Source organism: Tamandua tetradactyla, chromosome X (genome assembly GCF_023851605.1).
Source record: "Tamandua tetradactyla isolate mTamTet1 chromosome X, mTamTet1.pri, whole genome shotgun sequence".
NCBI lineage: Eukaryota > Metazoa > Chordata > Mammalia > Pilosa > Myrmecophagidae > Tamandua > Tamandua tetradactyla.
The window spans coordinates 123,101,815-123,112,337 of NC_135353.1; the positions used below are offsets into that span (position 1 = coordinate 123,101,815).

The following is a 10,523-nucleotide window of genomic DNA, read 5'->3' on the forward strand; positions in this document are numbered from 1 at the left end:
AACTAGAAAATGATTAACCCCACTGAAAATAATTTCAGAACAATGAAAATGGCAAAAATTGGCTTTGGGTTAGCTGCACCACTGTATGGTATTGATTAATTAAATTGGCTCAGGGGCATTCACTTCAGGGCAAACTTTCTCAACAGAAATTCATCTGAGTTGATATAATTCCAACTTAAAATATTAATATTGGTAAGCAGAGCCATCATATCAGAGGTCAGTTGCATGTGAGTCAGAGAGGCAAACCCAGGGCCAATTTAAGGGTCAGGGTCCGGGCAAGGCAACTTGAAATCAACAATCACGACCTGCATGTTCATTAATTCAATAATCTATTCACTCATTCACCCCACAAATATTTACCAAGTGCTTTCTGTGTGCGGGGGATACAGCAGTAAATAATATAGGAAACAGTCCTGTCCTTTTGGAGCTGACTTCTAGTATAGGGAGACAGGTGAAAAATGTAAAAAACATAAATATTTGGCATCATCAATATGACCTCATTTTGAAAAAGACCATTCCTGTAAGCAAAGAATCAAGTGTAGTGGTCCTACCCATTCCAGCTCCAACTGCTTAGCAACTTCCTGTAATTCACATTTGAGATTTTTGCAGCACTCCATGAGGTACTTCACATCATAACAAGAAAAAGCAATCAAAGCAGTCAAGTTCCCCTTCAGGCAGATTAGATTTGGTCAGGATTTTTATTAAATAGCCAAAGTCATCACTATTATAATATGATATCCATTTGACACCTCCACAGAGAACTACTCCATACGTCATAAGAAACTCTGCAAAGCACTGGGTCTCAATTCCTTCCTCTCATGTTTTTTAAATTGGATACCAAATGTTGTTAGTTGCTCTATAGAGACCTGGGCATACATGTCCTCCATCAAATTATATTTAAAATTAAACTTAAATTTAAACTACCACATTGACGTTCCTTAGAGGATATTCTGCTTGCTCATTCTTAAATGTCAGTCCTAGCTGAATTACCTTTAACAAGTTTGCATAGACAGCATTGCTTCTGAATTTTCCAATGGGCCTTGCAACCGTACCTGAAAACTCTACATCCAAACAAGGTAATTATAGTTTTGGATAAGTTGAGAAATTTTCTTCATCTCTTCATCCAAATTGCAAGCCCAAACTTCACAGATTCTTTGGCTATGATCTAACAGTACCTGCTGGCTTAATAAGGACACAAGGAAATCTAAATGCCAGGCATCAAAATGTTATACATGATTGAAGATTTGTTTCATAAAATGCTTTCTCCTTGGACTCTCAACTCTAGCTTTTCCTGTCTTCAGGCATTCTTGATCTATGCAACCCTCCACCAACACCCAGTGAACTATGGTAGAGTTATTTCCCTGTTTTATTTGACAGCACTTTGGAGACAACACTTGACAGCACTGTGATGACAGAAGTGAATGGAAGGACCATACTCAGCTTGACAAGTCAACTCATGACCTAGAGGTTGGGCCAGGTTTGTCCTAGACCTCAGGCTGGAGATGCTCCCTCCTGGGTGCTAGCTACTCTTGCAGCAGTAGCAGTAGATTCATCCACACAGACCCCTCAAAGTTCATGTTTACAATACCTCTTTGTCAAGAAGTTGTTTCTGAGCTGAGAAACATGTCACAAACTGACATGAGTGAGAAAGCAAGCAGTGACCTGGATATGTCTTCTGAAGTTGATGTTGGTGGATATATGAACGATAGGGCTATCCTTGGGAAAAATCTCAGGACTGATGACATCAATAGTGGGTACATGACAGATGAAGGGCTCAGCCTGTATACTGGAAGTCTGAACTGGATACCAGACACAGCGACTTCTGTGGATGTCATCCAGAGAGGGGTTCAAAATGTGACAGTGGATGCAGACAGGTGAGGTGACAGCAATTCAGTGAGCAGTGGCCTCAGTGACAGCCTTGATAACATTAGCATTGATGACCTGAACACCAGGTGCTCAGTCAGCTCTTACTCCAACATCACAGTCTCTTTGAGGAAGACTATTTAGCTGAAGACAGATTCAGATAAATGTTCCACAACAGATGAGACTGGGATAGTATTGAGGAGCTGAAAAAAACAGAAGAGGACTTTGGCTGCCATGGGGATGGTGACGGCAAGTGGAAAGGTGTTTCCTCAGGATTTCCAGATGACCCTGAGAAGGCAGAGCAGAAAAACCTCCTCGTCTGTTTGACAGAAAATTTCTTGGAGAAGAGGCATGTCTTCCCAAGGAGGATCACCATCTAGGCAGAAAGCTGAAACAAGTGCTCTCAAGACTCCTGGGAAATCTGATGATGCCAAAGCCTCTGAGAAAGGGAAAACTACCCTGAAAGGGTCATCTGTTCAAAGAACTTCTTCAGATGCAGGAAAAAAGCAGTGGAAATGAGGGGGAAAAGCCCTCCTCAGGCATTGGAAGATCAGCTGCCACCAGCTGTTTTAGATTTAAGAAGCCAAGTGCAGTAGGATCATTTACTACGATGACTTCTAGTGGAGCGACCATAACAAGTGGCTCAGCAACACTGTCTAAAGTTCCCAAATCACCGTCAGTGGGAAGTCAAATGCTGGGATTAAAACCAGTTTGACAGTTCACAGAATCAGGATGATGTTGTGCTGCACGTTAGCTCAAAGAGCATGCTACAGTACTGCAGTTTGCCCTGCCCTTCAAAATCCGGTACCAGTGGCATTCCTGGCCTGGGTGGCCACAGATCCAGCACAAGCAGTATTGATTCCAGTGTCAGCAGCAAATCGGATGGTACTGCCATCTCAAAACTGAAGGAGCCAACTAAGATTGGATCAGGGTGCTTCAGTCCCATCACTGCTGATCAAACAGACAAGGACAAGGAAAAAGTAGTAGTCTCAGATTCAGAGTTTCTTTGTCAGGTTCCTCCATCCAGCCCCACCTTTGCTAATGCTTGTGGGACACAAGGCCTTAGGTAGTCAGGGACCAAGTATCCTGATATTGCCTCACCTACATTTTGAACGTTATTTGGTGCCAAGGCACGTGGCAAATCTGCCTCTGCACCTAGTAATGAGGGTGTGAAATCCCAGTCCTAGTACCATATTAGTGTAGCAAGACAGTCTGGAGACACCGTTATCTGGTATGGGCAGCATGGGCAGTGCTGGTGCATGAAGTGGCAGCAGCATCCCTGTCTTCAATAAACCCTCAGATTCAACTACAGATATTATAAGCTTTAGTCACTTGTTGGCTTCCAGCCCAGCACTGGTTCACTCTTTCACATCAGGTGGTCTTATGTGGGCTGCCAATCTGAGCAGTTCCTCTGCCGGCAGCAAGGATGCTACAAGTTACCAGTCCATGACTAGCCTCCATATGAGCTCTGAATCCATTGACCTGCCCCAAGCCACCATGGCTCCTTGTCTGAACTGAACAAGAGCCCTCATGAGGTTCGGAGCCTGCTCATGAGAATGAGTAGTGTGAGATCTGCTTTCTCAGAAAGCATACAGCTTGATAGAAATAATTACCCAAAAAAGAGACTAAGATACACCCCATCATCTCGGTAGGCCAATTAAGAGAGCAAAGAATGGTTGCATTCCCATTCTACTGGAGGGCTGCAAGATACTGGTAACCAGTCACCTCTGGTCTTGCCTTCTGCCATGCCATCTTCTGCAATAGGAAAATACCACTTTTCAAAGTTGGGTAAAATATTCTAAAACATCCACTTCATTTTTCTCCTTTTACTACCCACACTCATACGAGCCCTGGTATCTCTGCATAAAGATTGTTCATCAAAAGGTGATAAAATCACATTAACAGTAAAACAAAACAAAACAAAAAAAACCCTTTATCCTTTATTTGTGTATTTCTGTCTCTGAGCTTGTGCTCCTCCTCCTCTTCCTCACCTTGCAGACAGCACCCCACGGTGGTGGCAGTAGCAGTAGCAGCAGCAGCAGGTGCTCTGTAGATAACCACTTGCCCAGCAAGGGGGTAAAAGGGAGCCAGAGCTGTTTTGCACCCCACTGTGCTATCTCTTCTCCATGTATTTCTTTTTGAATGAGTTTTGGTAATTGGTGTCTTTGAAGGAATTTGTCCATTTCATCTATGCTCTGGAATGTATTGGCATAAGATTGTTCATAATATTCCCTTATTATCCTTTTTAATATCTATAGAATCTATCACTTCTCTTATTCCTGATACTGGCAATTTGTCTTCTCTCTCTTTTTCCTTATCAATTTTATTTATCTGCTTAAAGAACCAGCTTTTGGTTTCATCAATTTATTTCCTATTGTTTTCTATTTCATTGATTTCTGCTGAGCTTTGTATTTCTTCTCTTCTGTGTCCATTAGCTATAACTTGCTCCTTTATCTAGTTTCTTTTTTTTTTTTGGCTGTGTTTATTTTCATTTTGAAACACAAATCCCATATCCAATCAAAGAAATCAGAAAGCACATATTCATGAAAATATACTGATAAAAGTATTTTCTATGTAAACATATTTTGATTTAATTTTACAAGAGATTGTGTTGATATGCAACTAATACATTTCAGAAATGATTTAAAGGAAGATGTTTACACTGATTTGTTTTGAACAATAACAAAATAAGTATATGTTTGTTACCAGATGAATGGATGTAATGTATTTTAAAAAATATTTTTATTGAGAAATATCCACACACATACAGTCCAGCCATATTATACAATCAATGGCTCACAATATCATCACATAGTTGTGTATTCTTCACTATGATCATTTTTAGAACATTTGCATCACTTCAGAAAAAGAAACAAAAAGAAAAATAAAGAACTCATACATCCCGTACCCCTTACCCCTCCCTCTCATTGGCCCACAGTATTTCTTTTCTCTCTTTTTTTTTCAGTTCTGGAAATTTATTTAAGAGACATTATGATAATAACTACTCCCACATATATAACGTACTTGCCATTTCCACTAGATTGTGTGTACATAAAATAAGGCTAAAAGGATCTGTAAAAAGAAACACATTTAGATACAACTTGTATACTTCATGATATTCCATTTTGAATATGAGTTTTGGGTTAACACAACTTTTCACACATTCTCTTATGTCTACATATGTTGCAGAATTAAAATGGTACTTGAATTTTGAACAGAATATAGAAAAATATACGTTAGTGTGAGGAAATTACTGTAGCATTTCCTTTGAAAAAAATCCCTGACGCTACAATCTCTAGCCGCAGTAGGGATGGTCACAACTATCTCAGGCTGTGATCCTGAGAAAGGAGATGAGGCAGAGCCCCTAGCTGAACTTAATAGACATATAGTGAGAATGAAATAAATACTTGTTGTTTTAAGCTATGAAGATGTTTTAATCTTTTATTATTATAGCATAACCTGCTCTGTCTGATAGACTCAAATATTTCTGATATAATCATGAAAACAGCTGTCAATCTACTTCCTTTGGAAATCCCACCTGTGTCAGATCATCTTTATTTGGAATCTGAATGTGCCTCTGAAGTATTGTTTCTTCTTGATGTTTCACTCCTCAGCTGAAATAGACACTGTACCTCAGTTAACAATCTTTTACTTTATAATGATGATACAATTTGAATATTGCAAAGTAGAGGGTGAATGGAAAGGTATCAAGCAAATAGGTTAAGTACAATTAGTTTAAGTACAAAAGTAATATATTGACATTTATTTTTCATTTAGCTGACAAATGGGATGATGATCCCTCAAATCTGAGATTTCTATGCAACTGTACAAACTCTTACTTTTTCAAAAAATATTTTTTATTGAGAAATCTTCACATACATACAGTCCATACTTGGTATTCAATCAGTGGCTCACAATATCATCACATAGTTGTGTATTCATCACCATAATCATTTTTTAGAACATTTTCATCACTCCAGAAAAAGAAAGAAAAAGAAAAAAGAAAAAACTTATACATACGATACACCTTACCCCTCCCACTCATTGACCACTAGTATTTCCATGTACCCAATTTATTTTACCCCTTATCCCCCTTATTATTTGTTTATTTTTTATCCGTATTTTTCTACTCATCTGTCCATACCCTGGATAAAAGGAGCATCAGAGACACTTCGGAGAAGATGGCGGCTTAGTAAGATGCGCGGGTCTTAGTTCCTCCTCCAGAAAAGCAACTAAAGAAACAGAAACAATACGAAACAGCTCCCGGAGTCACGACAGAGACCAAAAAGACAGTGTACCCCATTCTGGAACAGCTGAACGGGCAGGGAGAATCTGCTGCGGTGAGATACCCGAGGGGTGCGCATTTTCCCGGCCGGGGCGGCTGGCGACTGGGGTCCCCTCCACGCACGTGGCTCCCCGGTCTGACTGGGAACGTTGGATAGCGGGGCCCTCCCGTCACGCTTGGCGTTTCGGGCCAGCTGGGCAATTAGGACCGGCACTCTCCCAAGCCGCGGCGGCCAGCGACCCCCGCCTCCACACGCGGTTTCCCGGGCCGACTGCCGTGCAGACAGACGAGCGCCACGAGCGCCACCTACTGGGCAGGAAAAGAAAAACAGAGCCCAGAGATTTCATAGAAAAAGCTTTCAACCAGCTGGGTCCCACACCCAGGGAAATCTGATCAAATGCCCAGACACCAGCAGAAAATAATGGATGACGCTCGGAAAATTGAAGATATGGCCCAGTCAAAGGAACAAACCAATAGCTCAAATGAGATACAGGAGCTGAGACAACTAATGCTGAATATACGAACAGAAATGGAAAAACTCTTCAAAAACCAAATCAATAAATTGAGGGAGGACATGAAGAAGACATGGGCTGAACAAAAAGAAGAAATAGAAAATCTGAAAAAACAAATCACAGAACTTATGGGAGTGAAGGACAAAGAAGAAAAAATGGAAAAAACAATGGATACCTACAATGGTAGATCTAAAGAGACAGAAGCTACAATTAGTGAACTGGAGGATGGAACATCTGAATTCCAAAAAGAAACAGAAACTATAGGGAAAAGAATGGAAAAACTTGAGCAGGGGATCAGGGAACTGAATGACAATATGAAGCGCACAAATATACGTGTTGTGGGTGTCCCAGAAGGAGAAGAGAAGGGAAAAGGAGGAGAAAAACGAATGGAAGAAATTATCACTGAAAATTTCCCAACTCTTATGAAAGACCTAAATTTGCAGATCCAAGAAGTGCAGCGCACCCCAAAGAGAATAGACCCAAATAGACGTTCTCCAAGACACTTACTAGTTAGAATGTCAGAGGTCAAAGAGAAAGAGAGGATCTTGAAAGCAGCAAGAGAAAAACAATCTGTCACATACAAGGGAAACCCAATAAGACTATGTGTAGATTTCTCAGCAGAAACCATGGAAGCTAGAAGACAGTGGGATGATATATTTAAATTACTAAAAGAGAAAAACTGCCAACCAAGACTCCTATATCCAGCAAAATTGTCCTTCAAAAATGAAGGAGAAATTAAAACATTTATAGACAAAAAGTCACTGAGAGAATTTGTGACTAAGAGACCAGCTCTGCAAGAAATACTAAAGGGAGCACTAGAGTCAGATACGAAAAGACAGAAGAGAGAGGTATGGAGTAAAGTATAGAAAGAAGGAAAATCAGATATGATATATATAATACAAAAGCCAAAATGGTAGAGGAAAATATTATCCAAACAGTAATAATACTAAAAGTTAATGGACTGAATTTCCCAATCAAAAGACATAGAATGGCAGAATGGATTACGACCCAGCAATACCACTGCTAGGTATCTACTCAAAGGACTTAAGGGCAAAGACACAGATGGACATTGCACACCAGTGTTTATAGCAGCATTATCTACAATTGCAAAGAGATGGAAACAGCCAAAATGTTCATCAACAGACGAGTGGCTAAACAAACTGTGGCGTATACCTACGATGGAATATTATGCAGCTTTAAGACAGACTAAACTTATGAAGCATGTAATAACATGGATGGACCTAGAGAACATTATGCTGAGTGAGTCTAGCCCAAAACTAAAGGACAAATACTGTAAGGTCCCACTGATGTGAACCGACATTCGAGAATCAGCTTGGAATATATCATTGGTAACAGAGACCAGCAGGAGTTAGAAACAGGGTAAGATAATGGGTAATTGGAGCTGAAGGGATACAGACTGTGCAGCAGGACTAGATACAAAAACTCAAAAATGGACAGCACAATAATACCTAAGTGTAATGTAACTAGGTTGGAACACTGAATGAAGCTGCACCTGAAATATGGTTTTTTGTTTGTTTGTTTGTGTGTTTGTATCTTTTGTTTTTGTTTTTTTCTTTTTCCTTTATATATATATATTATTAGAATTATTATTTTAATTCTCTTCTCTATATTAATATTCTATATCTTTTTCTGCTGTTTTGCTGGTTCTTTTCCTAAATCGATGCAAATGTACTAAGAAATGATGATCATACATCTATGTGATGATACTAAGAATTACTGAGTGCATTTGTAGAATGGAATGATTTCTAAATGTTGTGTTAATTTCTTTTCTTTTTTTTGATTAATAAAAAAAATTTAAAAAAAAAGGAGCATCAGACACAAAGTTTTCACAATCACAAAGTCACATTGTAAACGTTATATCTTTATACAATCGTCTTCAAGAATCAAGGTTACTGCAAACAGCTCAGCAGTTTCAGGTACTTCCCTCGACCCACTCCAATACCCCATAAAGTAAAAAGGGATATCTATTTAATGTGTAAGAATAATCTCCAGGAAACCTCTGGACTCTGTTTGGAATCTCTCAGCCACTGACACTTCATTTTCTCGCATTTCTCTCTTTCCCCTTTTGGTGAAGAAGGCTTTCTCAGTCCCTTGATGCTGGGTCCTGGCTCATCCCGGGATTTCTGGCCCACGTTGCCAGGGAGATTTATACCTCTTAGAGTCACGTCCCATGTAAGAGGGAGCTCCCAGTGTGTCACTGCCGAGTTGGCTTAGAGACAGAGGCCACATCTGAACAATAAAAGAAGTTTTCTGGGGGTGGCTCAGGCTTAATTTTAAGTAGGCTTAGCCTACCCTTTGCAGGAGTAAGTTTCATAGGGGTGAATCCCAAGATCAAGAGCTCGGCCAATTAATTTGGTTGTCCCCATTGCTTGTGAGAATATTAGAAATTCTCCAAATGGGGAAATTGAATATTTCCTCCTTTCTCCCCATTACCCCAAGGAGACTTTGCTAATATTTCTTTATTCACTGCCCACATCACTCTGATTTATTGGGGCATCACACTAACTTGGACAAACCAATAAAATCTCATGTCCTATTCAAGATTCCATGTACTTATGGTGTTCAACTAAATTGACCACAAAAGTTAAATTAGGAAATGCACTACCCAAAGAATGAATTTTGCACCAAATAAACACCTCTCCCTTTAGTCTCACACAGAAGTTGAAAGTTTAAAATATAGACGATACCATCCTTTACCCTGTATTCTGATATACCTTAGTCCTATCTAGATCAGCTTCATTAATATCTCTACTCGACGTCTGGTCACTTTTTCAACTTTTTAAACTGTTCCTGTTTGGGTACTGCTGATTTTCATAGTTTCAGAGCTCTAAATCTGAGCCTCAGGTATCATATAAATACCTGAAGTTTCTGGGAACGACTGTGTTATATGCAAACAGCTCAGTATCTCAGGATTTAGAATGAACAATTACACCTCCTGAATATATGTGGCTGCTGTAAGAGCTTAAATCTAGGACCCTTTACAATAAATCCCAACCTGATAACCCATGCTCTCGATTTTGGTTCACTGAGTTTTTTTTTATTTATTAAAAAAATTTATTAATAAAAAAATAATAACAAACACTTTCTTAACATATGATCATTCCATTCTGCATATATAATCAGTAATTCACAATATCATCACATAGTTGCATATTCATCATCATGATCATTTCTTAGAACATTTGCATCAATTCAGAAAAAGAAAGAAAAAGACAACAGAAAAAAATTCATAATACCCTACCCCTTACCCCTCCCTTTCATTGATCACCAGCATTTCAATCTACTAAATTTATTTTAGCATTTGTTCCCCCTATTATTTATTTGTATTCCATATGTTTTACTTGTCTGTCGATAAGGTAGATAAAAGGAGCATCAGACACAAGGTTTTCACAATCACGCAGTCACATTGCGAAAGCTGTATCATTATACAATCATCTTCAAGAAACATGGCTACTGGAACACAGCTCTACGTTTTCAGGTAGTTCCCTTCAGCCTCTCCATTACATCTTGACTAACAAGATGATATCTATTTAATGCATAAGAATAACCTCCAGGATAACCTCTCAACTCTGTTTGGAATCTCTCAGCCATTGACACTTTATTTTGTCTCATTTCACTCTTCCCCCTTTTGGTCGAGAAGTTTTTCTCAACCCCTTGATGCTGAGTCTCAGCTCATTCTAGGATTTCTGTCCCACGTCGCCAGGAAGGTCCACACCCCTGGGAGTCATGTCCACTAGTGAGGGGGAGGGAGGTCAGTTTGCTTGTTGTGTTGGCTGGAGAGAGAGGCCACATGGTTCACCGAGTTTTTATATTATAGTTAGTCCGTATGGTTGAGGCATGAT

At 39.5% G+C, this 10,523-nt stretch overlaps 2 pseudogenes; one reads left to right on the plus strand and one right to left on the minus strand.

Annotated features, from left to right (window-relative positions):
- Positions 1-486: 486 nt before the first annotated feature.
- On the minus strand, positions 487-1,305 carry LOC143672067 (CCR4-NOT transcription complex subunit 7 pseudogene; annotated as a pseudogene).
- Positions 1,306-1,314: 9 nt separating this feature from the next.
- LOC143672068 (neuron navigator 3 pseudogene) lies at positions 1,315-4,186 on the plus strand (annotated as a pseudogene).
- Positions 4,187-10,523: the final 6,337 nt, after the last annotated feature.